The 25369-nt window shown below is 43.3% G+C and overlaps 1 long non-coding RNA gene across 2 annotated transcripts; it reads right to left on the reverse strand.

The window, feature by feature from the left end:
* LOC137166712 (uncharacterized) lies at positions 1-25132 on the reverse strand. 2 transcript variants are annotated; one of them, XR_010923776.1, is made up of 4 exons: positions 25083-25132; positions 16254-16319; positions 9706-9806; positions 1-176 (listed from the first exon to the last, which is right to left on the reverse strand). It is a non-coding gene; the product is annotated as an uncharacterized lncRNA (long non-coding RNA). The 2 variants fall into 2 exon arrangements; XR_010923775.1 differs by lacking the exon at positions 1-176 and adding an exon at positions 6859-7751.
* Between the last annotated feature and the right edge of the window lie 237 nt (positions 25133-25369).

A 25369-nucleotide genomic window follows, 5' to 3' on the forward strand; every position in this document is an offset into this window, starting at 1 on the left:
AAAAAGGAAAAGCACAATAGTGATACAGGTACACAATGTAAGGTAAGTCTCCGGAAATGATGGCATGCTGTGGGGGATTGCTGGATTATGGATTTCATTCACTTTGGACCAAGATCTTGGAATTTTTTGAAAACACCCTGAAAATTCAAAACATCTCAGCAATGACTTATCTTTCCCTAAACAGAAAAAAAAATTAAATTTTTAAGCAAGGCATTGTTCATTTTTAGGATCTTATGTCTCTATCAAAAAGGTTCTATTTTTTTGTGAATGGGTGACTGAAAATTATAGGAGACTGTTTTCTACTGGAGATTTCCTCTCTTGAAAAGAGGTCATTCAGCAAATTATGGAACTGTTCATTTCACCTGATCCACTATTGAACAGTGGGTTTGTTCTATATGAATAGAGTTTAGATTTTCCCTTTCAAAATTTAACTGGAAACATATACATTTAAAGCACCTTCTCCTACTCCAGAATCTCTGTTAATGGTACTGTGTAATTGTTTACTTGCAAAATCTGTGCCTCTGTTGAGCTTGGGATGTGTGTAATTTTTCATTCCTTGGGATGCATGTGTTGGCCTCCAATTTTTTTTTTTTTTTTTTAAATAAAGTAAACAAAATTGTTTTAAAAATAGACAAGGGTCAGATTGTAGCTCTAGCCCCTGGGCTGTGTTGGGGAAGGTACACAGATGCATTGCCCTGTGGAGATCCTGTATCATGGGTGGCGTGATATATTGACTGTAATAATTTTTGAAAGGATGCAGCATATGCTCCTCCCACAACCTGCGTGGGGCCAGCTCTGCTGGACTGTGAAGCTGGGAGTTGAGGTTGTACCTGTCAGATGCTGGCAGTGCTAAACTTTTGTAGTTCTTCTGCTCTCTTGAGCACAAGGGCTTAGATTGTACATGATCCCTGAACAGGGGTGCAAGAGGAAAGAAAAGGCTCTTTGCACCCTCTTTTCCCCTCACTCACCTCCATGAAGCCAGGCAGAATCTGGCTCTGTATGTTTGGGCATGTCTATAATGGAGCTGGTAATGTAATTTCCAGCTTGAGTAGACATATCACACCAGCTCAGAACAAACTAGTATGCAGTGGAGCCAGAGACATGAGTGACAGAACAGGCTAGCCACCCTGGGCATGACCCCATCTGAAAACCCTAGGTAACAGACTAATACAGCTACCCCTCTGGAACTTTTCACCATGGCAGGCACTGAATTTAGCCGTATGAAATGGAAATCTACCAATGTCATGAAAAACTCGCACAGATACAGACAGACATCATCTTCCTCTCCACGTGCAAACAAATGGACATCATACCAAATGGACTAAAAGTGCAAAATCCCTTATTACATCTGACGAAGTGGGTTACAGCCCACGAAAGCTTATGTCTGCAGAAATTAAATGTTAGTCTTCAAAGTGCTACAGGATTCTCATGTTTTAGTCTATCCTGACTCTCATGCCAATACAATGACACTGTTTTTAACAAACTAGCTCAATCAGAGCTAGCGCAGTCTGTCTACATGAGTTGGAAATTACACATCCATCTCCACTGTAGATACATCCTTTAAACCAGAGCAATGTAATACCAAAATTTTCTTTTGTGCATATAATACAGTTATCTTCCTTTTTCATCTGGACTCCTCCCCATCCTTTTCTTTTCCTTCTCTCCTCATTTCCCTGGGCCAAATCCTGATATCCTTAGTCATGCAAAATGCCTATTGAAGCAGGTGCACACACACAAATGCACTAACAGTGGCTCTATAACTAGGTTATTAGCTGTTTTCTCTTGTACCAAGATGGGTCCCACAGTTTGTATAATGGGTCCAGTGATCCTTTGTAAAGCATTTTGAGATCTACAGATGAATTATTGTAAATAAGTTTTGGGATATTTTTAATGATTTTGTATTTTGAGGTTTAGGTACTTTTCTTCCTTCAAGGCCTTTAAACCCAAATGTAGTGTGGTCTTGAGCATATTTCCAAAAGGTATAGGGAATGGGACAAAAGGATTAATCATGCCATCATTGGGAAACCCAGAATGATGTGTGGATCTTGTTTTATTGACTAAAAAAAAAAAAAAAAAAAAAAGTAGCTAGTTCTCCCTTGTGCAAGGCACTTCATTGATTAGCCATGTTTGTATCTGAAAAAGGCCTGAGGCAGGAGGAGTATGTTCCACTCTGTTATCTGGCTTTCACCAGGATTAATAAAATGACACAAAAGTACATCTATAAGGCAAATAGATACTGTCCACAATAGGACTACTACTTCTTAATACACAAAAAAGGACCAACATACTGCAAGGTCATTGCTATCTTTCAAAACAAGACAAAAAAATGTATGAGTACATCAACACTTCATAATAGAAGGCTCAATCTGTACACTTCCCTCCCCCAATTCTCAGAGCCATGTATGCAGAAGTGTTTACAGCTAATATTTCAGGATCATCTCATGCTAAGAAGTGAATGAACAGTTGCTTCATGAGTCATCCTATACCCATTTACCATTAACATTAAACACTAGTTTGTTTTTTTCTTCAGTAAAGACTAAGTCCATTTTTTCCCTTAAAGAGCGAATAAAAATCAAATAATTAAGTGGATCCACACCCACTCCCAGGGGCTTGTTCTCAAAGATTATTTCCTCTGTCACATTCTTCCTGCTATCTAAGGGCCAAATCCTGCCCATGTTTACACAGAAGTAAAATACACATAAATCTCTTACTCCTGTATATGACAGCTGTGCACTAGCTGGACCAAGTCTTGATAGGTCAAATTAGCATGAAGCCCAAATACTCTTGTAACCTCAATGAAGCTGCTGCAGAGAGAGAGCAAGACAGAGAATGAGCAGATTCCTGAGCTGGACTGCCCCACCCCACCGAGTCCCAAATAGACTTTGTATCTTTTCAGAAGGAAGGATGCAGAAACTCTTTACCAAGGCAAGTTTCCATTAGCCTGATACATTTACAACTAGATAAAAATGTCAGACCTAAAACAGGCTTTGAAAGCCTCTAAACATCTGGGGGAGGTTCAGATCCAGGGTTAGGGCAAAGATATGTGTAACTGTATCCTTAAAGCCATAAAATTCCTTGTTCAGTGTTATAACAAATTGACTTTCTGGATTTTTTTTACCATTGAAGCTGAAATGTGACAATCAGCCCAGTACAAAAAGAAGGGGCATATATGAAATTTGCATCCAGTCTCCTATGTGCGAAGATACAGCCTTCCCACTGTTGAAAGAGACACCTTTCTGCTCATTACAATGGCTATTATGGGATTAATAAATGCATGCAAACCTTATTGGAACAGCATTCTCCAATCTGATCATCTGACGAGACAAAACGATCATTAATGATGGTGGTTTCAACTGAAAATGGAAACCTTGTTTTCGTAGAATTAAAAACAAGGAGAGTTGATTACAACATACTTTGGTACCCCTTGTAATCATAAATGTGTATCAGAGAAACTTGCAATTATATTACACACACAGGATTTCCTGTCAGGAACTGCATGTCCTGTATGCAGATATATTAAATGTATGTAAGAGACATTGCAACAGGTATTTGCTTTTTCAGAGAAATGACATTTAAATGGATTGATCAATCCAAAAAGGAAAAAAGAGCCATGTTAGATCTTAAAACTGCATACTGAAAAACTGGAACAAGACTCCTTCACCTAAACTTGGATTAAAATATATTCTGCCAGGGGCATTCATCTCTCCCGGTATCAAAAAGAGCAACAGGCTTTGCTCTCACATACTGCTGAAGTTTTATGAAAATTGTGATATGCTCCCCACAACGCACATGTCATTTGTGAACTTGAGAATTGCTCTTTGCAAAATTCTTTGTTTTGGTATACATGCTTTTTTTTTTTTTTTAAAAACCAAAGTCACTGATTATTAAATTTACTTCTCAGAGATTTCAAAGATTTTATTTTAGAAATAAAGAAAAAATGTACTGTGGGCATACAGATCTGAAAAGACTGAAGTGATAAGCTTTATAAGCTTTTATTAAGATAACATAAAATGATAGACAAATGACTGATAAAAAGAAAATGGATAATACGATCTTAATTTAGAGACTCATGTGATATATATTTATACGACATGCTTTGGCTTAATATACTCACACCCTTCCCTGATGACCTGGTTGAGAGAGATGTCTGGTTCCTCAACTCTTGAGTAGAGGGGCAGAGTAGGCAATGCTCGAGGGCTAAGAACTATAAGGCTAAGACTAACACTACAAATAATACTAAGTATAAACTAAAAAGCTTTTAGGAGTAGCAGCTGATGTTTGATCGCCCCAAGTAGCACGATTTGCCCCTTCTTATATCCTGAGCCATATGGGTCCTCCTTCTAAGTCCAAACTTGGATTCGTCACCTCCAAATTATTAGGGTACACCTATTCTATAGGCTGGCAGGTTCGTGAGTATTAATAACATATCCACATCCTTTCCAGATGGTTTCAGACAGTTCGTTTATCTCACCTGTGTTATTTCTGGCTCTTTTGTGGGTTCTGTGGTGTACCTGTGAAGTTTACTTGGGGCATAACCTGTGACAGCCCCCCCCCCCCGTTTTGATGCCTCCTGATTTATCTATGGTAAAGGTTATAACCATATGTCTTATCCTTTTACTCATCATTACTTATGTGGGCCAAAGGTCCTGAACATATGTATGCTAACTGCCTTAGCTTTCATACAGGATGTGGCCTGCAGGGTACCTTGCATTACAGCTAAAATATTTCAGTATAAATCTATGACTATTATAATCAAACAACCATACTTAAATCTATAAGGAAAGATATATATAGATATATAGATAGATATAGATATGCGCAAGCAAGCAGGCTAGTCCTATAGGCTACAGTCTTAAAGGCTGAATAAGCTTTTGCTGGCCTTTTGCACAGAGGTGAATTTCACCCATATTAAATAGTGAAACAATTGTTTGGGCCACTTTCAGCTGAACTTTAGAGCCTGAACTTTAGAGTTATTCTAACTATGCTTAGTGCAAAACCCAGGAAGACAGAAAGCATTCAGATCTGATTTAAGAAACCAAATTTCATTATCACTTTTTTTTAAAATGTTGAACTGCTCAAAGCATTTTTTCCACAGCAGAAGGTAAAAGGATGCTTCTGGAGGATGCTTTACGTTAAGTTTTCCTCCTCTTCTTCCCCCCCCCCCCCCCACCTTCTTTAAATGATACAGACACATTTCAAATGGATAACTTCAATCTAGGAACTCTTCAAAACCATTACAAATTCAGTTTGAATCTCCCCCCCCCCCATCTATAAACTTCCCTTTGGGGGTACAGGGGAAAAATAGACTATGTAGTGTATGTACCTCGGAGAATGAATTAATTTCTAACTCCTCAAAATAATGATGAAGCACATTGGCAGGGCACTGAAGCAAAGATAGCACTACCTTCCTTCTGTGCGACACACTGTTTATAAGCAAACATTCATTCTCCAGTGCCCTCTAACCACCACGTTTTTATCTTCTGTTGTATCGTGTACAGGGAATTATGTACAGGGAAGAAGGTTTAAAGTACATCAAAGCCTTCATCCTGAGTTCTTACAATGTGTTCTGTATTTTCTAATACAGATTCTTGACTATTCATGCAATGTGTCCTCTCTAGTAGGTATTAGCTATTATCCCAAATGTTCTTTTAACTCAGCAGCTGACAGCTGAGGTATTTTAACAGTGAGCATTGTAGGATGACAATACCCTCTGTGCTGAGATTTATTGTAATCTTTACATAAAATATTGGTATAGCGACACCCACTGGTGCTCAACTGATAACAGGCCATAGGCTTTTCCAGAGATTTAGAGCTCAGTTATGAAAGTTTGGGCTGAAGATTAGCATTAAGGCCTTCAGTCCAGAAGCAACACTTCTGTAAAAATTGAGAGAGAGAGAGAGAGAGAGAGAGAGAGAGAGAGAATTCTATGTAATTGTGTGGTGAAACATTTTAGGATGTATTCTGCCACTCTTTTGCACACTGAGTGGTATATGGGGACTACCTGCAATACTATTCAGTGTACGTATAGGTGATATATTTTTATTTTAAGGAAAAATTCGATGAGCTAAATTCTAACAAGTGAAACATTACAGTGCAAATTGCAGGTATACACATGTCGACTATTGAATAAAAAAAATGTTTTTTTTTTTAAATTTAATTTTCAGTAAACTGAATCATAATGTGAATAGTTTCCTATTATTCTTCTCCAAGATAATATAAGTAATCAAGAAACTAAGCTTTAAAATTATAGTAAGAGGATCAAAGAAATCAGTGATTTAGAGATGCATAAGCTTTATTTGCGACAAAGGCCATTTTCCTGCCAGTTTAGGATTGTTCCCTTATTAGTAGTGCTAATTATTTATATGTATTATGGTAGCACCCCGAAACCCTGGTCAGGATTGGACACTGTTATGCTAGGTGCTATATACAAGATGTGTTCTTTGCCCCAAAGAACTTACAGGTTAATTTAAGACACATACTGTAAGGTATTGGATGGAATGAAGAAAAGAAAGGAAATGGGAAGGGGAGTATGAGGGTAGCAGTGATACTTGTGAGTGCATTGTCCAAACCAATTTTGACCATCCAAAGCAATGGGATTATTGTTATGTGGTGCAGGGATGGAGCTGTACCTTTGCCCTACCTTCTCAGTCTCTCCATGGGCACTTCTTCCAAGAGACACTGCATTCTCTGAGAGTGGAATCCCAGGAATCACCCCACTTTTACAGTGGATTTACCAGGCGATGGCACCCCTGTTTATCAGCCTTATTTCTTCAGCAGGCCCCACTGGGTTTGGACCCTGCTACAGACTTTTCTCTGGGAGCTTGTGATAAGTATGAAACGGCAGTCACTAAGGACAACTCTTTAAAACAAGTATTACATATTTATTCATAGCAACATGAAGAGAGAGGAAAGGGTTCGAACAACAAAAGCCTAAAGGCATATTATTCCACCCAAACTCAACCCCTCCTTGCCAGTTTTAGTAGCTCCAACTTAGCTTTGGGCCTTGGAACCAACATGCATCCATGGTTTCTCTCCTGACTCACCAGAGGCTCAGCTCTAACTTCTTTCAAGGTCTTTGTTTGAGAGTTCCTGCTGAAAAGCCCCTGAAGTTTCCATACAGGAGAGAGTTTCCTCCTCATACCCCCAGCAGGAGTAGCTTGACCCTGATCCAATATTCAAGGAAATCATCTTCAAAAAAGTTTTATTCCCTCCATTGTGTGCCTGAGATTGGCCACTGAGGCTGTCTAGAGCCAACAGATTTTCATTCCTACAATCCAAAGCTAGCTCAGGCTGATTTCACTCATTAATTAACCATTCGTCAGTCACACAATTACCACCACGCCCATAGCGGTATATGTAACGTTCATAAAATTAATACAGGTAACTCCCACATTCTTCAGTTATCACCACTTATATTAGAGAGTGGGGCAAGAGGCCCCAGATGGGATCGTACCTCATGTGCTAGGTGCAATACAGACACATAGTAAAAGACAGTCTCTGCCTTCAAATCACTTATGAAAATACTATACCACACTGTCAGGGTGATTTTTGATATTTAGACCAATATTTCATTTTCTTGTTTTCATTCCACATCCCCTAGCCAACATCCTTCTATCACTCTTCAGATATCGGTCATCAGTTCTACTTCCCCATAGTTGTTGTGACCTATCTCCTCTTTGGTCCTTATGCTTCTCCTCTTGCATCCTGGTGGCTACACAACACACTGGCAGACAACACCTTTGCCCACATCCCTGGACCAAGACAGAGAACCCATTTAGGTTTGAGAAATTCTTTACCCTGCAGCAGCCTCATTTGAATGCAGGCTGTTTTCTTCTCCTGCAATAGAAGTCCCCAAAATTACAACAGTAATCTAAATTAAACACAAAAAACAAAAACAAACAAAACAAAAAACAAAACAAAAAAAACACCACACACACAAAACAACCACCCAATCCAAGATCTATTAAAATAGGGAGACAATGGAATCAGACAAGAAATTGTTTGCTTAACACATCTTCATTTACAATTCTCAAACTAAATTACAACTTACAGAGAAACAAATGAAAGGTGACTAATTTGTGCCCCTTGAAAGTTCTCAGATCATTTTAGTCTACCTGTCTGTATCACCCTGCTGTGTCCAAAGATCTCTCTTACCAAGCCCTGCTCCTCTGCTTCCTACAGGGCTGCTACCCTTGCTTCCCAAAGCAATTTTCTCCAGATATCTAAATACACAATGGGGTTTAGCAAACAGTTTCAGTCCCCACTGCCCAGGAGACCATCTACTGAGGAAAAGAAAACTTAGCTATGACTAACATCTGCTTTTCAAAGGTTTAATGACCCAGTTCAGACACCAACTTTCACAGGCCAAAATAGCTGGCTCTAGCTAGTTTCAGTCAGGCCTATTAGTAAGCCACACTCAGCAGGTTTGTTTTTTTTCTCTTTTATCATGATCTGTGGATTGTGGATAGAGGCCCAGACCTCTGTCACACTTGGTGTTTGGCCAAATCATAGATACTTAATACTTTTAGCATTAGCTCAGAAATCTCTCTCCAAGCCCTTTACAGTTTTGATTTATTTTCCCTGAACTTCCTCAAGTTGACATTTCTCTGCTAATGAATTTAGAACAGTTGTTGTCTGAAAATAAAATGAAATAAAGAAGTCTTCAATATTTTGAATTAACACCCATAATGCACCAGGAAAAATGCATATTAAAGCCTTTATCCTGCAGTAAAACCCAATAGCATGAACACTGGCAGCTCTGCAGAGTCCCATTAAAGGATACAACAGCAAACCTGACCACATGATTGGGACCTTGGACTTATCTACCCAGGGAAATTTCCCGGTATGAGTATATTGCTATAACTCCCAGTGACACACCTTTATTCCGGAATAAGAGTGTCCATACAGGAGTTAGAACGGTATAACCACAGTGATATAATTAGGCCAGGAAATTTCCCTGTATAGACAAGCCCTTAGTTTCCATTAAGAGACATAGTAAAGACCAAACATACTGACTGTTTTGACTATCCAAGTGTTCACAAGCAGATAGGAAGCTCTGTATTCATAATTTTCTTAACCATTCCACACTGTAGAATTGAATTTGATCCAGTTTATAGTGAAGCAGCAGCAGAGAACCAGCTGTCTTTCAGGGTCATTAATAATTAAATGGAATAGTTTAAATCCAAAGGGAAACATAGGACTATAGCTGTTGCAGCAAACCGGTACTTAACTTCTGAACTTCCTGGCATTTTTATAGCTAGGCTAGCAACAAGTGCAGTTGGACATAAGATGTCCAAATTCTAAATAGAAGTAAAAGTGCTGGACATATGCTGGAGAGCATAGTTATCTGCTGCCATTCAGAGTTCTAAGAGCAATAATAATTAGATTAATGTGACCACAATTAGACAAGAGTTTAGGCTGCTATAATTCTTCTTCTTCATAATGCAGCAGTCTACCAACCAAAAAAGTGGTACTGTAATTCCAAGGTTCAGAAAGTGCATATTCTCATTTTATGAAAGAAAAGTTGTTGAATGTCGGCACTCTGTGCTTTCGTCTCTGTAACTCAATTAATTAATGCAACTGATGCTAGACGCAAATTGATCTTTTGTATTCTCATTATAGTACCAGATCTGCTAAAGTTAAGGTTGAGAACCCCTTCCTGTTTAAAAGGATAACTTCTACATGTGCTAAAATACTAAGGCTTACTTGAATTGTCTTGACATTTTCTTTGTCGAAGGGGGGGTGCAGGAGAGGGTCAGTGATCCAAATTTGGACTGATTTCAGCCAGGAGTTCAAGACATGGACTTCTGGGGGGGAAAAAACCCAGCATTTCATAAAGTCAGACTACTTTCCCCCCCACACACACACACACAATCTGGGACTCCAGTCATGAATCTCTAAACTCATCTCAGTCACTTGACATTAGCTCAGCTAGTAGATGACACCTACTACCCTTTGAGGAAGCAATATTGAAATCATTATTAGAGTTAGGCTCTGTAGATTAGCACATGCTAAACACTTGTGTGCCAAACAGATTGCAACACACGTGCAAAAAGACTAGGTAAGAGGATTTTCAGTGAACCTGGCTTCATGTGAACTTTGTGGCTCAAGGGAAGTGCTGTGGCTATTGAGCCTGTGCTTACAGCAAGTTACCGTAAGTTCAAACCCTATCCTGGACAACTATCTGAGAAAGATCTGTAGACATGTTACTACTATCCAGCTCTGTCGAGAGGGTTTTTTAATTTTGGGAAATGTAATCTGGATGCAACTGATAATTCAAAAGGAGCTCAAACTATTTAGAGAATGAAAATAAATTACATATGTGAATGCTTGCTGCTTGGTCTCAGGGGCGGGAAAGTGCAGAGAGATGAGAGGAGTTCAGGTGTGGGGAATGTATTAATTTAGAGGGAATAAATGGGCCCAAAGAATCAAAGGTGTAACATGATCCTGTGACTGTCCAACAGTTTAAATGATGTTAAACAAGGTTCAGAGTTTGATATACAGAGAGCTCAGCCAGCTTAGTACCATGGCAAACATCATTAAAAAAATCTTTTTAAGAAGGCAAATCAGTTAAAGCATTTGTAATATAAAGTATTAAATAAGGCTTTCATTTTAATAACATCCCATGTTCCCTTTCCCTTTAGCTGGAGAGGGTTTTTAGAAAGAAATCCCCCTTCTCTGACAGCCTGTTAAATACTAGTAAAAAGTAGAGATGCTAATAACTGTCCTTCTTAGGAAAAAGAGAAGAAGTTAGTTAAGATGGGCTGTTGATAAAGCCCGATCCCATTTCCTAAAAGACAAGGCAAGACAAACACACACAAAGGAAGAGAAAAGAACAGCAAAGATAGAAAACACAGTTTCTGGTGTTGATTTTTACCTGCAGTCTCACTGCTGGAAAAACACAGGCACAACACAGGGTCTTAGACAGTCCAAGACCTGGCAAACTTGTACCAGTATTGGGCTATGTAGGGCATTGCTTTTAGCTGCCTTTCTGGTCACAGGCTTTCAGCAGTGCTGCAAAATACAGTCTTGGCTGGCTGACCTAGACTCTTATTAGACAGAAGGCAAATGAAGAGAGATAGGAAAGAAAAGAAATAAGGGTGTGATGCTGTATGATTGAAATATGACCATGTTTACATCCATTTGTTTACATCCTGTCTAGCCAGCCTTTCTGAATGGACAATTCAAGCTTGATGGCCCATCAGAGATATATAACTCTCACAATGGGCCATAGAAAAAACTCAGTCCACCCAAATGGCTTTTCCTGCAGACACCTTAGCCTCCAAGTGGCAATGGCTGCCCCTGAGAGTCAGCAAGCCACGTAAGGACATGTGACATGCTCAAGTGACCCTGGATTCCATCTTGTGCCTCTAACTTTCCACATACTGTGCTGTGCGCGTTGTTTGGAACAGTACATTTCCAAGCACATAGCAGAGGACATAAATATCCCTTGAATCATCTCCATATTGCCTCTTTCCTGCTCTGATTCTCTGGATTATGGATTTATAACTAAAGGGAGCATTCTAATCTATGGATTTTTCCAATCTTTTGGAAGTTACCAGAGACTTTACAAGCCAGCAGTTCATTCTATCACTGCTATAAACCTGATATAAGACCTTGGAATGATTGTATGTATATGATCTATTAACCATTTTAACGTTCTTCTTTCCTCTTATAAATAAACTTTAGGTTTTAGTTGCTAAAGGATTGTCAGCAGCATGACAACTGGGTAAGATTTGAGGTATTCATGGACTTAGCTAGGTGGCTGATCTTTTGAGATCAGAAGAAACCTTTGATTAAATGGGTTTCCACTCATCTTAAAGTCCAGTGTCTGGGCGGTGAAGCAAAGGCTGGAATGCCTAAGGGGCCTGCATTTTTACTTCTTGTTAACTACGGTGGTGAGACAGAAGCTTACTTTTGGTACTGGGGGATAATCAAAGAATAGAATAACTATCAATTTGGGATTGGTCTGCCTTGTTTCTCAGCAGTTTGTCCTGAATTTGGCATCCTTAGCTGTGACCCAGTGAGGGTGACAAAAGGGGGAGGAGGGAGAGGACAAAGTCTAACATCCAGGGGGTGTTTGGGATTTAGCCAGAGCTGATGGACGTGGCAATGCCATCTGGGTCCCTCTCTCTCTGGCCGGGTCTAATCCCTTAGGATCAGGATGATGAAGGCACAATGTTGTCATGCTGGGTCCTGGGGTCCCAGAAGACGGTGAGGGCAGCAGCCATGATGGTGAAGCTTGCTCCTTCCAATCAGCCAGCACCACAGTATCCAGCTTTCCCCCCGCCGCCCAAATGCTCTTCTTTTGGAGGACCCCAAAAGGGAGAAATGGATGGAACAGCTCATCCCCTCATTATTTTGTTCACCAATTAAGCCTACTTTCTGACACACCAACTTTGGTACATTCATTTCTGGTCCCCACATCTCGTTTAGCAGGCATGATTGTAGCACAGTCCTTGAGTTATACCAGTAAACCTTCTTGTTTGAACTAATTCAGTCTCTCCCCCTTTTGTGCCTTTTCCCATCAACAGCTGTTTAAGTTATTATGATATAATATGAACTTTCACTCCCTTTTTACATTTGAGCTCACAATTACGGTAAATCTGCAGGCCCACTTATCAGAAGTGTGTGTGCGGGGGGGGGGGGAATTGTTTTGGGATTCTGTCCAAAGACTTCTTTCCACTCAGTATCTTTATTTGGCATACAACAGCACTACACTGAGTTGATCAGACTCAAATGCAGGGGGATGGTTGCAGGGTATGTCACAGCTCCAAAGTTACACAGAAACCTTCTCCCTTTCTATACATTACATATCTCACTGCATTTACTGTACATTGCACCACACATTTTTGGATTGCCTTGGTTACTTTGCGGGAACCAATCCCTGTGCAGCACGTGTCATCCATGCACTTTCCATACTTTGACTTCCTCTTTACCTCAGCTCTACATTCCTAACTTATTTTGCCCCTTGTTATCTAGTTCATAGTAAATAGTTCCCTGGGTGTTTTCCCTCTTATCTTGGTTGGCTCAAGCATTTTGTCTTCTTAGCCTACTGACCTATTTACTTAACTTATTTAGCACAAACATTCTGTTCTCAACCTAATAATTTATTTCCTTCCCTAATTCTAACTTCCAAAATAATGAGGCCCCTCTCCATGTTAATTACTCATGTCAGGCCAGGCCTCAGCTGAAGATAAGAGGTGAGGGAGGGTTGGGACTGCGGTGGGGGACTGGGATAAAGGGAATGGAGGAGGGGAGAAGGGTTGGGGATTAGGAGGAATTAGAGGTGTCAGTGCCTGTCAGCCTTACTTTCTCCTTTCGTGTGTGTAACATGATATGGAGAGGCCCTCCCCCTGGGGGGGGGGAGAGAGGGGAAGAATTTGAGTCCCTCTCCCAAGTGTCCCAGTATTTAGGAGGTTCCTGCTCCTCTAAGGGTTCCAAGCCCCTCTCTCTGCCACTTGTGTGCAGTGGGATCTAGGGGCTCTGACCCACTGGACGTATGTGAGCCCCTTTCCCTGCCCCCCCCCACCCATGTGAGAACCAGGCTCTGGGGAGGCCTTGTCCCTCTAAGGGAGGTCTGAGCCACTCTTCTTGCCCCCCCCCCCATGATGGAGCCAGGATCTGGAAAAGCTCTGAAGGTTACACAAATTTTAAACCTCTGAAAACCAAGAAATACCAAGTTACAGTACACACCACCCTATGTAGAGTGGGGGGGGAGGGGGGATTGGCTGGAGTGGGAAGGGGTAGACTGGATGTGCCAGAAGCACAGCTGGGAGGGTCTCACTGAAGAAGCGGTGAGGGATTAGCTGGGGGTATAGTGAGGTACGGGGTCCAGTTCTGTATACAGCTGAGGCTATAAACCAAGGAAGTGAGCTACCTTCCATGTGTATGCAGCAGCAGAGGGTTCCAGACAACAAGGAGCAACTATCTAATGGCTCAAAGAGATGGAAGGGGATGGGTCAGCAGGAAATATTGACAGGAGGGCTGTGTTGCAGGGGAGTGGTGGAGACACAAATGAAGAGAAATACAACTGTCTTTTCTCACATATACTTAAAGTTACTGTAACCACCAGATAATAAAACTCAAAAATTTTGGGACAATAGTCCACCTCTGTGATTTTGCTCCCTGCCTTGTCAGCAACTGCACCCTCCAAACATTTCAAAGCATGACCATTATCACTATAATAAAGTATATAGAAGAGGGGGAGGACCACTTAGGAATCACACAGCATCCATTACCTTTAAGTAGCCACAGTAGCACTTCTACTGCAATCCTAAGTGATATTACAACTGCCTACATGAAACTAATCCCTACGAAAAGTATTTCTCTTTCTGTTAAACACACACAACAAAAACAAACACCCAACAACCTAGGAAATACACTGACAGAGTTAAGGCTGCCTAGGGGTATCTCATGCTCTTCCAGAACATGGAGTTCAGCAAAATTCATACTTCTGCTAATCATCGGGGGTGGGGAGAAAGAGTTAATGTCCCTAACACACATACTCACACTCAGGCTTTGCAGATATTGCAGAACACTCAAGGAATAGGGCACATTATTATTGCAGGATTGAGCCTATTGCAAGTTTTTGCCATAGCAAAGAGAAAGCTTAAGTGCCCTCCACTCAAACTCTTTGACTACTCCACAGAAACACCACACCTGCTAAGTTTTACAGCCACTTACTTCATCCTTACACCCAGGATGCCATTTAATACTATACTGTCACTCACCCATCATTGAAAACATGGATCACTCACACCTCTCACTCAACTGTTGATAATCCCAATATCAAAAAGACCCCCGTGCCCTATTACTGACAACCTACACAACACAGTGCTGAAATGAGGCACACTGTATCTTTCAAGGTAAACATGCATCTCTTTCCTTTGATTACACATGTAGGGGGAGAGAATGGCTCAGATCTCTCCTCCAAACGGGCAGAGCTCCACAAATCTCACAACACAAGCTTGGCTCCACCAGACTGCTCCAACTAATCCCTCCATCCAGAGATGACCCATAAATCTTGATGGGGGCAGGCACAATTTAAAGGGGGAACATGTGACCTCCCCACACATCTCCTCTGGCCCCTTTCCCACTCCCCCTGCACCTCCCACACCTGCTACATGTTGGCACCACCTTACCCCCACTCCCCTCACAGACCCTCCTTCCCCACTTACTTCTCCCTTTGCCTCCCTGCTGCAGGTGTGGCATGGACCAGAGTGGGCTCTGGATACCTACTGCCAAGCAAGTAACTACAGCTGTGGGTGAGGAAAGGAAGGGACTTAACAGACATCCCTGCGCCCCCTCTGGCAGAGCTTTGACACCAGCCCCATCTCTCTTCTTCCTCTGGGCACCTCCTAGCAGGACTTAGGCACCAACACCTAGTGCTCTTGCTTTCCCAAGCATGTCCCCCTCAGCCACTGGCAGAAATCTGGGGGTGGGTTGGGAGGGGAGGGCATGCTCCCTTGTGGACCCCCCCCCCCACACACACACGTCACCTCTGCCTCCGCCATTCAACATAGCTCCACCCGATACAGTGAATGCAGCTGAAATACATGCAGTTAATTCCTAGTGACCATTGTCAGCCCCAGGGAGGCAGAATTAAGCTTGTATGGGTGTGTACTTTAACTCCTTATTTCATGGTTTTCAGGAGTTTGCATTTTCCTGATCTTGATGTTCTGGAAGGGCACAAGATCCCACCAAGCAACTTTCACTCTGCATTAATGATGATTTTTTGGCAATGACAAATACCTCCAGTTCATATACTTACCACTTTATTAATAATTTCCAAGTTCCTTTTTTTTTTTTTTTTTTTTTTTTTTAAAAAAGCCATTCCAAAAATATGGCCTCTTTTCTTTTAGTAAAAGAAAGCAAATGTACATAAATGGTTTTGCTAATGTTTTTCACCGGCAAATAATAGGGTGTAATATTGGGAGGTTCCAAGAACCTTTTCCCTTAATGGATTTCTACAAGGACAGAAACAATCTAGTTCTAGTATAACGTGGCATACTGTTCTTTAGATCAGTGAAAGATTAAGCTGGAAAAGTATTATTCTTTCATATTACTTTATCATATACTGCTGAGAGCTGTGCAGGGTTAGCAGAGTTTCAGTTTAAATAAAAGCAATTAGGTTAATTCAAGTACACACGAAACTTGCAGCACCAGAAAGTGGAGTATAATAGAATCATGTAGCTAAGTTAGATACAGAGTAGATAACTATAATGTACATTTCTTAAAGTTTCCCCACTCACCTCAGCCTGGCTGGACCATTAGCACTCAGTAGTCAGGGGTGATTTAATCTCCTTTATGAATGAATCCTGTAAGGAGATAGTTATAGCAAGTGTTCATTTTAATTTATTGTAAATAAATCAGCCAATCACTCACATATTCTCCAATACTTTTGTCTCAGAAAAGAGTCATTAAGTCGTGTTCTAACAGCCCTTAGAAAGCAAGCTGCTGGTTTGGTTTTAGTTTAAACACTTCCCTGACAAAAAAACACAACAGCGCACAAAACAACTGAACATTCATCTTTCATGCTGGGTTTTGGGAAATAAGAACTTGAAAGGCTTGCCAGAATACAAATGAGGATGAGGTGCACAGAACCATTGTTTTGTGCAGTTTGGAAAAGTTTGCCTTGAAAATCTGGCCCATATTTGTAATGTGCTTTCAAGGGTAAAATTTTCAGAATTGCCTAAGTAACCTACTAGCCCAAGTCCCATTTTCAAAAGTGACTCAGGCACTTAATAATTTTAGTCCCATTGACTTCAATGAGACTTAGGTTCCTAAGTCATTTAGGAGTATGGGACTTAGGCATTTTTGTCAGCACAATTAGAAACATGTCTTAGAACATCTTCGTGAATATAGTTGTTTATAGTCCAAACATTGCAGCACTGTGAGAGTACATGGGAACCAGAAAGCAAAACGGACTATAAACAAAAGTCACCTAGTTCCATTACCTAAGCTGAGTGAGATGCAAAAAAGGTAAGCAAACAGTAACATGAGCAAAGGAAACAGAAGTTTTAGAATTCTTTTGTTATTAATAAGTTAAGATGACATTGATGATACAGGAAAGGAAACATGTGAGGGGGGAAAAACCTATTCTTCAAACACTTATTACTGACTCCTCACAGCAGAAAGTACTATGCCTGCTAGTAAAGTCAGGGCCTGGTTTTCAAAGGTGTGAAGCACTCACAATTCCAGCTGAAGTCAATGGGAGTTGCAGGTGTTCAGCACCCCTTCAAATCAGACCTTAACTGTTTGCAGGTTCAAGCCCATGATGTTTAGCCCAAGAGTGTTCCTGTACATTTCTAGCTCTGAGTTTTATGAAACTCATATGATAGCTTTTGCAGTTCGCTGCTTGGAGAAAGCTAAACTCTCTCTCTTTTCCAGAAAAGAGGATTAAATTTTTGACGCACAGAAGTAAATATCCTCCGGTTTATAGGCTTTGAATCTGTAAGGTGCTGAGGCATCTTCCCACAATGCACTGAGTGCCCTGAACTCCCATTGAAGTCCGTGGGAGTTGTGTGGGCTCAGGATCTCTCAGGAAGGTGGGATCAAACACACAGTTTCAGGGACATTAAGCCCTTATCTTTAACTTCTTCCATGGCAGGGTTCAGTGTAGGTAATACCACGTCTGTAAAACTGGGAAACTATATTCTGCCCTTTAACTAGCAAAAGGTCATGTACTGTCACAAGCTTTAAATAAAGCCTGTTCTTTTCTTCTTCCCATTATTAGGATAATCTTCTTTAATATAGTCAGCTACTATACGTGCATGACCTCTATTAAAAGCAATGACCCATGAAGAAACTTAAAGAGATTTGTATATTATTAAACTCATAGATCAAAATGAACTCGATAATTTTTCAAGAGAGCCAAAAGCCTTTATAAATGACAACCAAACAAGATTGTGTACAGAGTGCAATATTTGTTTCACCGCCTTATTTTGAAGGCCATTGACATTCACCTCTTCCCTCCTCTTCCTCAACTGAGGCTACATCTACACTCGAGATAGGTATGTAATTTCCAGCTTGGTTGACATACCTGGGCTAGCTTTGATCAAGCTAGTGCACTAAAAATAAAAGTGTAGTCAAAATGGTGGGGCTGGTGGGATGAGACAACTGCCCAGAGTACAGTCCCATCCAGGACCCCTGGTACTTATTTAGGAAGCTAGCCCAGCCTGCCATCTACTCTGCCATGGATACACTGCTATTTTTAAGAGTTCTAGCTCTATCAAAGCTAGCATGCATACATCAGCCAGAGCTGGAAAGGACACCTCCAGCTCAAGTGTAGGCATACCCTGGAGCAGCGCTATGTAAAGCCAGCTGGAGCGCTGCAGTTGGGGCTCCCTGCTGTGAGGTGCTAAACTGTCTGGACTTAATCCAGCAAAACTGGTAAACGACTGCTTAATTTTAAGTATATGAGTTGTCCCATGTAAATCAGACAACTCAGACATTTAAAACAAAACAGATGTTTAAACGTTTTGCTTGGACTAAGGCCACCATTCTCAGAACCCTGCAAGATCAAGCCCTTCATTTCCACATGCAGTTGCAAAAACCACAGGTATAAAAAAAATGGACATAATTATGCCCTCAGTCTATAGGGTTTACACCTGTGAAGTTGCAGCCAGATTCAAGCCCTATGAGGTATAAAGCAGTCCAATGCTGTGCCTGTGCAGGAGTTATATGCTTGCCAATGTCTTTGCATTGCAAATGAAAATTAAACAAATGGTTTAAATCATTAGCTAATTTAACTTCAGAAAGCTTTTACTGACTTTCCCTTTCTCCTAAAGAGAGAACTGTTCTTTTGTAGAACTTGTCTTCGCACAAAATATAATTTCTAAAGTTAAAGGTGATCTGCAAAGGGTTTTTAAATTGGGTTTGTGCCCTTCCTTGCTTTTAGTTCCTGATCCTGCATATATCTGCATTGTATGGTATCCCACTGACTTCAGTGAGACTCTGCATATATGCTAGAGTCTTCACTAACAGATCTTGTTGCAGGATTGGGCCCTGCAATAAAAAAGGTCTACATGGCTGTAAATGAAGGTTGTTTATCGCCTTAGAGTTAAAAATTATGTTTTTTCCCTTACAAAAATCAGGAACATCAATTCCAGATTTGCCTGGCTTTGGTGGAGGACTTTGAGACACTTTTCTGTGACATTTATTGGGAGATTTCACACATTAATAAACAGGGACTGCTGATTTTCTGTAACTTCCTTTTCTTCCAAGCATTCATTAGTCAAACAGGTGTTCACAAAGATAGAACACTATCAAAACCCAAAGGGCCTGATTCTCTTATTCATTTAGCTCCCAAATCAACAAGGCATAACTTTAAGCACATGATTAGTCCCTAAAGTTTCATCAAGTTGCTTGAGTACATGTGTAACTTTAGGGACTACTCTCAGAAGCACACGTATAATTTAAAGTAAGCACCTGAGTGAATCAGAGCCTCGGAGCAGTGCAAAGGGGCCAGAAAGCCACTGTATCTCCCCAGTTTTAGGTTCCAGTACCTGGCATACTAGCTGGAATAGGCATTTCCTTCACCACTTCTCTATAAAGCCCCCAGTACAAAAAGACATAGCCAGAGCACTACTGTACTCCAGCTACTCTTCCCTGGCAAATGCCCCCCTTGAGGCCACACCCAAAAGATACATTTTAGAGCAGCAGCATAGAACCAGCCCCACCACAAACGGTTTACTTTGAGGGCCCAGCCCCCACCAACCTAATATATTCAGTAGATACTGGGTGCGGAATAGGATCTAGCCCAAACCCCAAAGGCTTTTATACAAACTTGTAGCCGGGAGGGCTGGTCCCCCTCTGAGGAGGACCCAGAGAGGGAGCCAGACCCACCCTGGCTGACAGAAGCCTGCCCCAGGGAAACACCTGACCGGAAGCAAGGGGGCGGGTCTAGACCTTTAAAGGCCCCAGTGGCCCCACCTGACCGGAAGCAGGGGGGCGGAGCTAGGCCTTTAAGAGCCCGGCCGGCGAGCTCAGTTGGGAGGAGGCGGCCGAAGGGGAAGGACGCCTCTCCTCCAGAGCCCTTAGCCGAGGCTGGGCCGGGGAACCGGGCTGAGAGGGAGTGGCCGGCCGTAAACCCAGCCCGGGGATCGACCGAGGCCTTCCCCAGGTACCCAAAAGCCTGGGAGTCGGAGGGACCGTCGGAGACCCCCACGGTCTGGGAACCAGGAGAGGACCCGTCAGGGCTCCCCGAGGACTACGGGCCTGACGAGCAACCCCCGGAAACACCCGGGGCCTGGGAGCCGGGGACAGATCTGCCCGAGCCATGCCGAGCCTGGGACCCCGAGGACCTACCGGCCCTGCCTGAGGCCTGGGGACCGCAGGACCTAGAGGAGCTACCCTTCGAGGACGAGCCCATGGAGCTCCCCGATCTGCCGCCTGTGGACAATGAGGGCCTAGCCGGTCTACCCGACCTCAGCGACCCGGAGGAGACAGGTACCGGGGGTTTCGGGGAGGAAGAAGCCCAGGGATAGCCGCACGATAGTGGCTGAGGCAGGGGCAACCTGGGCGGTGTGTTGCGGCTGGAGCCCCACCGATCCAGCGGCAAACGCTGTTGCCGCTATCAGGGCCCTGGGCTGGGACGCAGTGGAGACGGGCGGGCCTGCGTCCCCCTCCCCCCTTCCCTATCCTCCGTGAGGAAGCCTTCCCCACCGTGCCGTTCCCGAAAGCGGCTTGCTCACCTGCCAGCCCTGCTCGAGGGCCCGGCCATAAACTGCTGCCGCGCCAGCCCTGCTCGAGGGCCCGGCCATAGACTGTTTGCCGCGCCAGCCCTGCTCGAGGGCCCGGCCATAGACTGTTTGCCGCGCCAGCCCTGCTCGAGGGCCCGGCCATAGACTGTTTGCCGCGCCAGCCCTGCTCGAGGGCCCGGCCATAGACTGTTTGCCGCGCCAGCCCTGCTCGAGGGCCCGGCCATAGACTGTTTGCCGCGCCAGCCCTGCTCGAGGGCCCGGCCATAGACTGTTTGCCGCGCCAGCCCTGCTCGAGGGCCCGGCCATAGACTGTTTGCCGCGCCAGCCCTGCTCGAGGGCCCGGCCATAGACTGTTTGCCGCGCCAGCCCTGCTCGAGGGCCCGGCCATAGACTGTTTGCCGCGCCAGCCCTGCTCGAGGGCCCGGCCATAGACTGTTTGCCGCGCCAGCCCTGCTCGAGGGCCCGGCCATAGACTGTTTGCCGCGCCAGCCCTGCTCGAGGGCCCGGCCATAGACTGTTTGCCGCGCCAGCCCTGCTCGAGGGCCCGGCCATAGACTGTTTGCCGCGCCAGCCCTGCTCGAGGGCCCGGCCATAGACTGTTTGCCGCGCCAGCCCTGCTCGAGGGCCCGGCCATAGACTGTTTGCCGCGCCAGCCCTGCTCGAGGGCCCGGCCATAGACTGTTTGCCGCGCCAGCCCTGCTCGAGGGCCCGGCCATAGACTGTTTGCCGCGCCAGCCCTGCTCGAGGGCCCGGCCATTGTTTGCCGCGCCAGCCCTGCTCGAGGGCCCGGCCATAGACTGTTTGCCGCGCCAGCCCTGCTCGAGGGCCCGGCCATAGACTGTTTGCCGCGCCAGCCCTGCTCGAGGGCCCGGCCATAGACTGTTTGCCGCGCCAGCCCTGCTCGAGGGCCCGGCCATAGACTGTTTGCCGCGCCAGCCCTGCTCGAGGGCCCGGCCATAGACTGTTTGCCGCGCCAGCCCTGCTCGAGGGCCCGGCCATAGACTGTTTGCCGCGCCAGCCCTGCTCGAGGGCCCGGCCATAGACTGTTTGCCGCGCCAGCCCTGCTCGAGGGCCCGGCCATAGACTGTTTGCCGCGCCAGCCCTGCTCGAGGGCCCGGCCATAGACTGTTTGCCGCGCCAGCCCTGCTCGAGGGCCCGGCCATAGACTGCTTGCCTTGCGAAAGGCGCAAGACGGCTCCCAGTGGGAGGTAGCCGGGAGGGCTGGTCCCCCTCTGAGGAGGACCCGGAGAGGGAGCCAGACCCGGACGCTGCTCCCCGGTTCCAGGGGCACGTCCACAAAACTATACATCCCTTCCTCTGCCTTCACCAAACCGTTCAGATTTTAGTCTGTTTGATTCTTGGGATAGCACAGTTTCCCTACTTCTTCAAATATCAATGTCTTCCAGGGTAGGTACGACCTGAATTTCTAACAAGCAGAAAAATAACCCAAAACCATTTTTGACAAAAACATGTTGGTTCTGCTATATAATATAAAAGAGCAATGAAGGACACCTTCCCCATTCATTATCCCTTGTAGGTCACCTTCAAAAGTGTACCCCTTCTTTGAAACAGGATGCAGTATCATGTGATAAATACAAAAGTAGCAGAATGTCATGATTATTCCCCTTGCTTTATGCATTATCATGAGAAATTGATTCTCTTTCGTATTGTCCTGCTGACAGCAGCAGCATGAGCTAATTGCTGAACCAGATACACTTCTAAGACTCATCGGATCCATCCCATCAGGTTTCACAGTGTAACAATGACAAAATAAATGCACTGATCTTCACAGACGAATTAGTCTATCTGGGATTCTTTCTATGCAAAAGCTATAATATATGAACCTATATATTTTTATATATTTGAAAACCCACCACCACACAGTAACACTGATATCTGTTCTGAACTGGATTTGTCACTGAAGTTACCATCAGACAATTATTATTTTCAGACAATGTCACTGCCATTATGATGTCATTATCTTCAACTCTAGGGAGCAAATCAGAAAAATCTTCCTCCTCTTTTTTTCCATGAATCCAGGGTTTTTTGCCATTCCTCTTTTAAATTTTTCTGTACTAGGCTTTTGAATTCCTGTTTACACAAGGTAATTTCTGTGTCAATCCTTCCATTTCTTACACTGTATTTTTAGTTGCTTTGTCTGCTATTTCATTCCCTGTTATCTCGACAGGTGCTGGGATCCAAGCTAAATGCTACATGTATCCCCATCTGTACAACTCTGCTATTAGAAATATAATTTCATTGGTTAAATCACTTCTACATACTGACACACCCTTTTTATTGACATAAATTCGGATATTGTATCCAAAAAAATGACCACCACTACTGGATGCACATCTCAGATCCAATTTAATGCTAGCATTATTGCTACTGGTTCAGCTGTCATGACACCTACATTAATGGATATATTTTTAGACATACTAATTCCCATTTTTGGTACACAATATGCCATCTCTACTTTTTCCTGCATTCTCTTTTTTGGCCCCACTGTATATTTGACAAAACTGACTCCACTTTTCATCTATATCCTGGTATACTTATTTTTTAATAACTACTGTCTCCTTTTTACCCTTAAGTTTATAAAATAAATATAAATCCACATCTGGACATGTGACTTTCCATCATAACTAATATTCCCCATGACTAAAAGTTTGGACTTCATTTGTTTTTTTCTTGTCTTTCAACTTCTGCATCTACCCTTTAATTCAAACAGCACATGGAGTTCTAACATCATGTGCTATAGTTCACCTATCGCCTTTCCAACAGTCCTCATATATTTGTTTGGTACCTTCTTCATTGCAGTTCCCACTAACTTTGGTCCAGTAGTTTCATTCATAGTGTAACTGGCATTTCACTAGAAGCTATCTGTAGCGCATACACTGGTTGCAATAAATGCATCATACCCAATTCATAGTGCCTGGGTTTGTATTAAATCTAATTTTTTAAGTTCTGATTTTGATGCTGACACAAAAGCTTGGCAGCCAAAGTCAAATAACAGATCTGATTAAGGTTTGTACAACCTCAGCGGTGTTTTCTTATCCACTGACAATTAGTCCCAGCAAGACTTTTAAACAGGTTAACCCTTCCTGTACATTGATCTTTAATATTGCCTCTATGATCTTTCCAAATAAATTTAATATAAAACATTACCCCTAAGAATTTAAACCTTTTAACTATTTGTTCGCCATACAGATACAGTTCACATTCCTTTGTAACTTTCCTTTTCGAAAAGATTTGATTTTAGTAATGGAGAACTTGGCACTCCATGCATTTCCCCAGTCAGAGTTCTCTTAACACTTCATTGATTCTCTTTTCTGCCACCTCAATATTCCTGCTCCTAATCTACAGAGCACAATCACCTGTGAATAGAGTGACACCTGCCCTGGCACTTACTCATTTTGGGAGATTGAGTATTGTAATTATTAAATAAGGATGGCCTGTAACATTTTTAATCATATATATTTGACATAATTCTGTCCCAATTTTGACCTACATGGTCCTTTTACTCAAAAATTCTCTAACCTACCCATTCATTCTCCCCGTTATCCCTAGGGCACCTACTTTGTACAACAAGCCTTCCCTCCATTGAATGTCATATGCCCTTTCGATAGCTAGAAAGACAGCTATCATTAAACCTTTTGTCACATACTTTTTTGTATTTCAGTTTTTAATTTTACAATGTGCTGAGGGTGCATCTTCCTCTCCTGAAGTCACTCTGGCACCTTATATATAATGCCATTATTTCCAACCAATCCTTCATCCACTATTCTCTCCATAACTTTACGCAGACAGAACATAAGGGCAATTGGTCTAGAGGCATCCACTTCTGTGGATAGTTTGCCAGGTTTTCGCTTTGGAATTACCACTATATGTTTCTGCCCTACCATCCTTTTTCCCATATAGTGCGTGGCTAATTGCCAGCTCCGCTACCAAAGGGCCCACACTTCTCTCTCATGGCAAGTCAGGGAGCCACCTATTGCTCCTATTTCTGGGCATTGGCCAGCCCAATAATGCTCAGTGAGTCAAGTGGGGAGGGGGAAGGGACCCAGGCCCACCCTCTTCTCCAGGTCCCAACCCAGGGACCCTAACAGTAACAGCTATGCACTGTTGACAGTGCTTCAGTCTGCAGTTTTCCCTTAGGCTACTTTGTCCCTCTGTCCTTTCAGCTTCTGGGATTCCCCCCTCCCTCTTTTCATGGGCAGGATCTCTTCCAATCTTCCTGCCTGGGGAAGTCTCTCAGTCCTATTCCTCCCCTTTTGGCAGGGTCCTTTTCCCTCAAGCCTCTGTACCTTTGAGCCAGAGGTTTGGCAGGGAAGCCTCCCTCACTGTGTTCCCCTTCACCTGGTTCTTTGGACTCACCATCAGTCACCTCAATACTCCAACCAGCTCTCCTTCCTCTCTCTCCCTTGTCTGTCTGAAGCAGGAGGTTTTACCAGGTCTCTAGCTAGACCTTAATTGGCCTCAGGTGCTCCTAATTGACCTGTAGTAACCCCTCTTCAGGCTACAGGGAACAAGGCTCTGACCATTCTGGGGATTATATAACTCCCATCTATTACCCTCCTGCTGCCTTCTAGCCCCACTTCTAACAAGTGTTATATAATTCCAAGTGATTCCCTCAAACTGCTTTCAGAGAGATATTAAACATT

Source organism: Emydura macquarii, unplaced genomic scaffold (genome assembly GCF_026122565.2).
Source record: "Emydura macquarii macquarii isolate MOO-44397 ecotype Brisbane River unplaced genomic scaffold, CSIRO-AGI_Emac_v2 contig_2897, whole genome shotgun sequence".
NCBI classification, from domain to species: domain Eukaryota; kingdom Metazoa; phylum Chordata; order Testudines; family Chelidae; genus Emydura; species Emydura macquarii.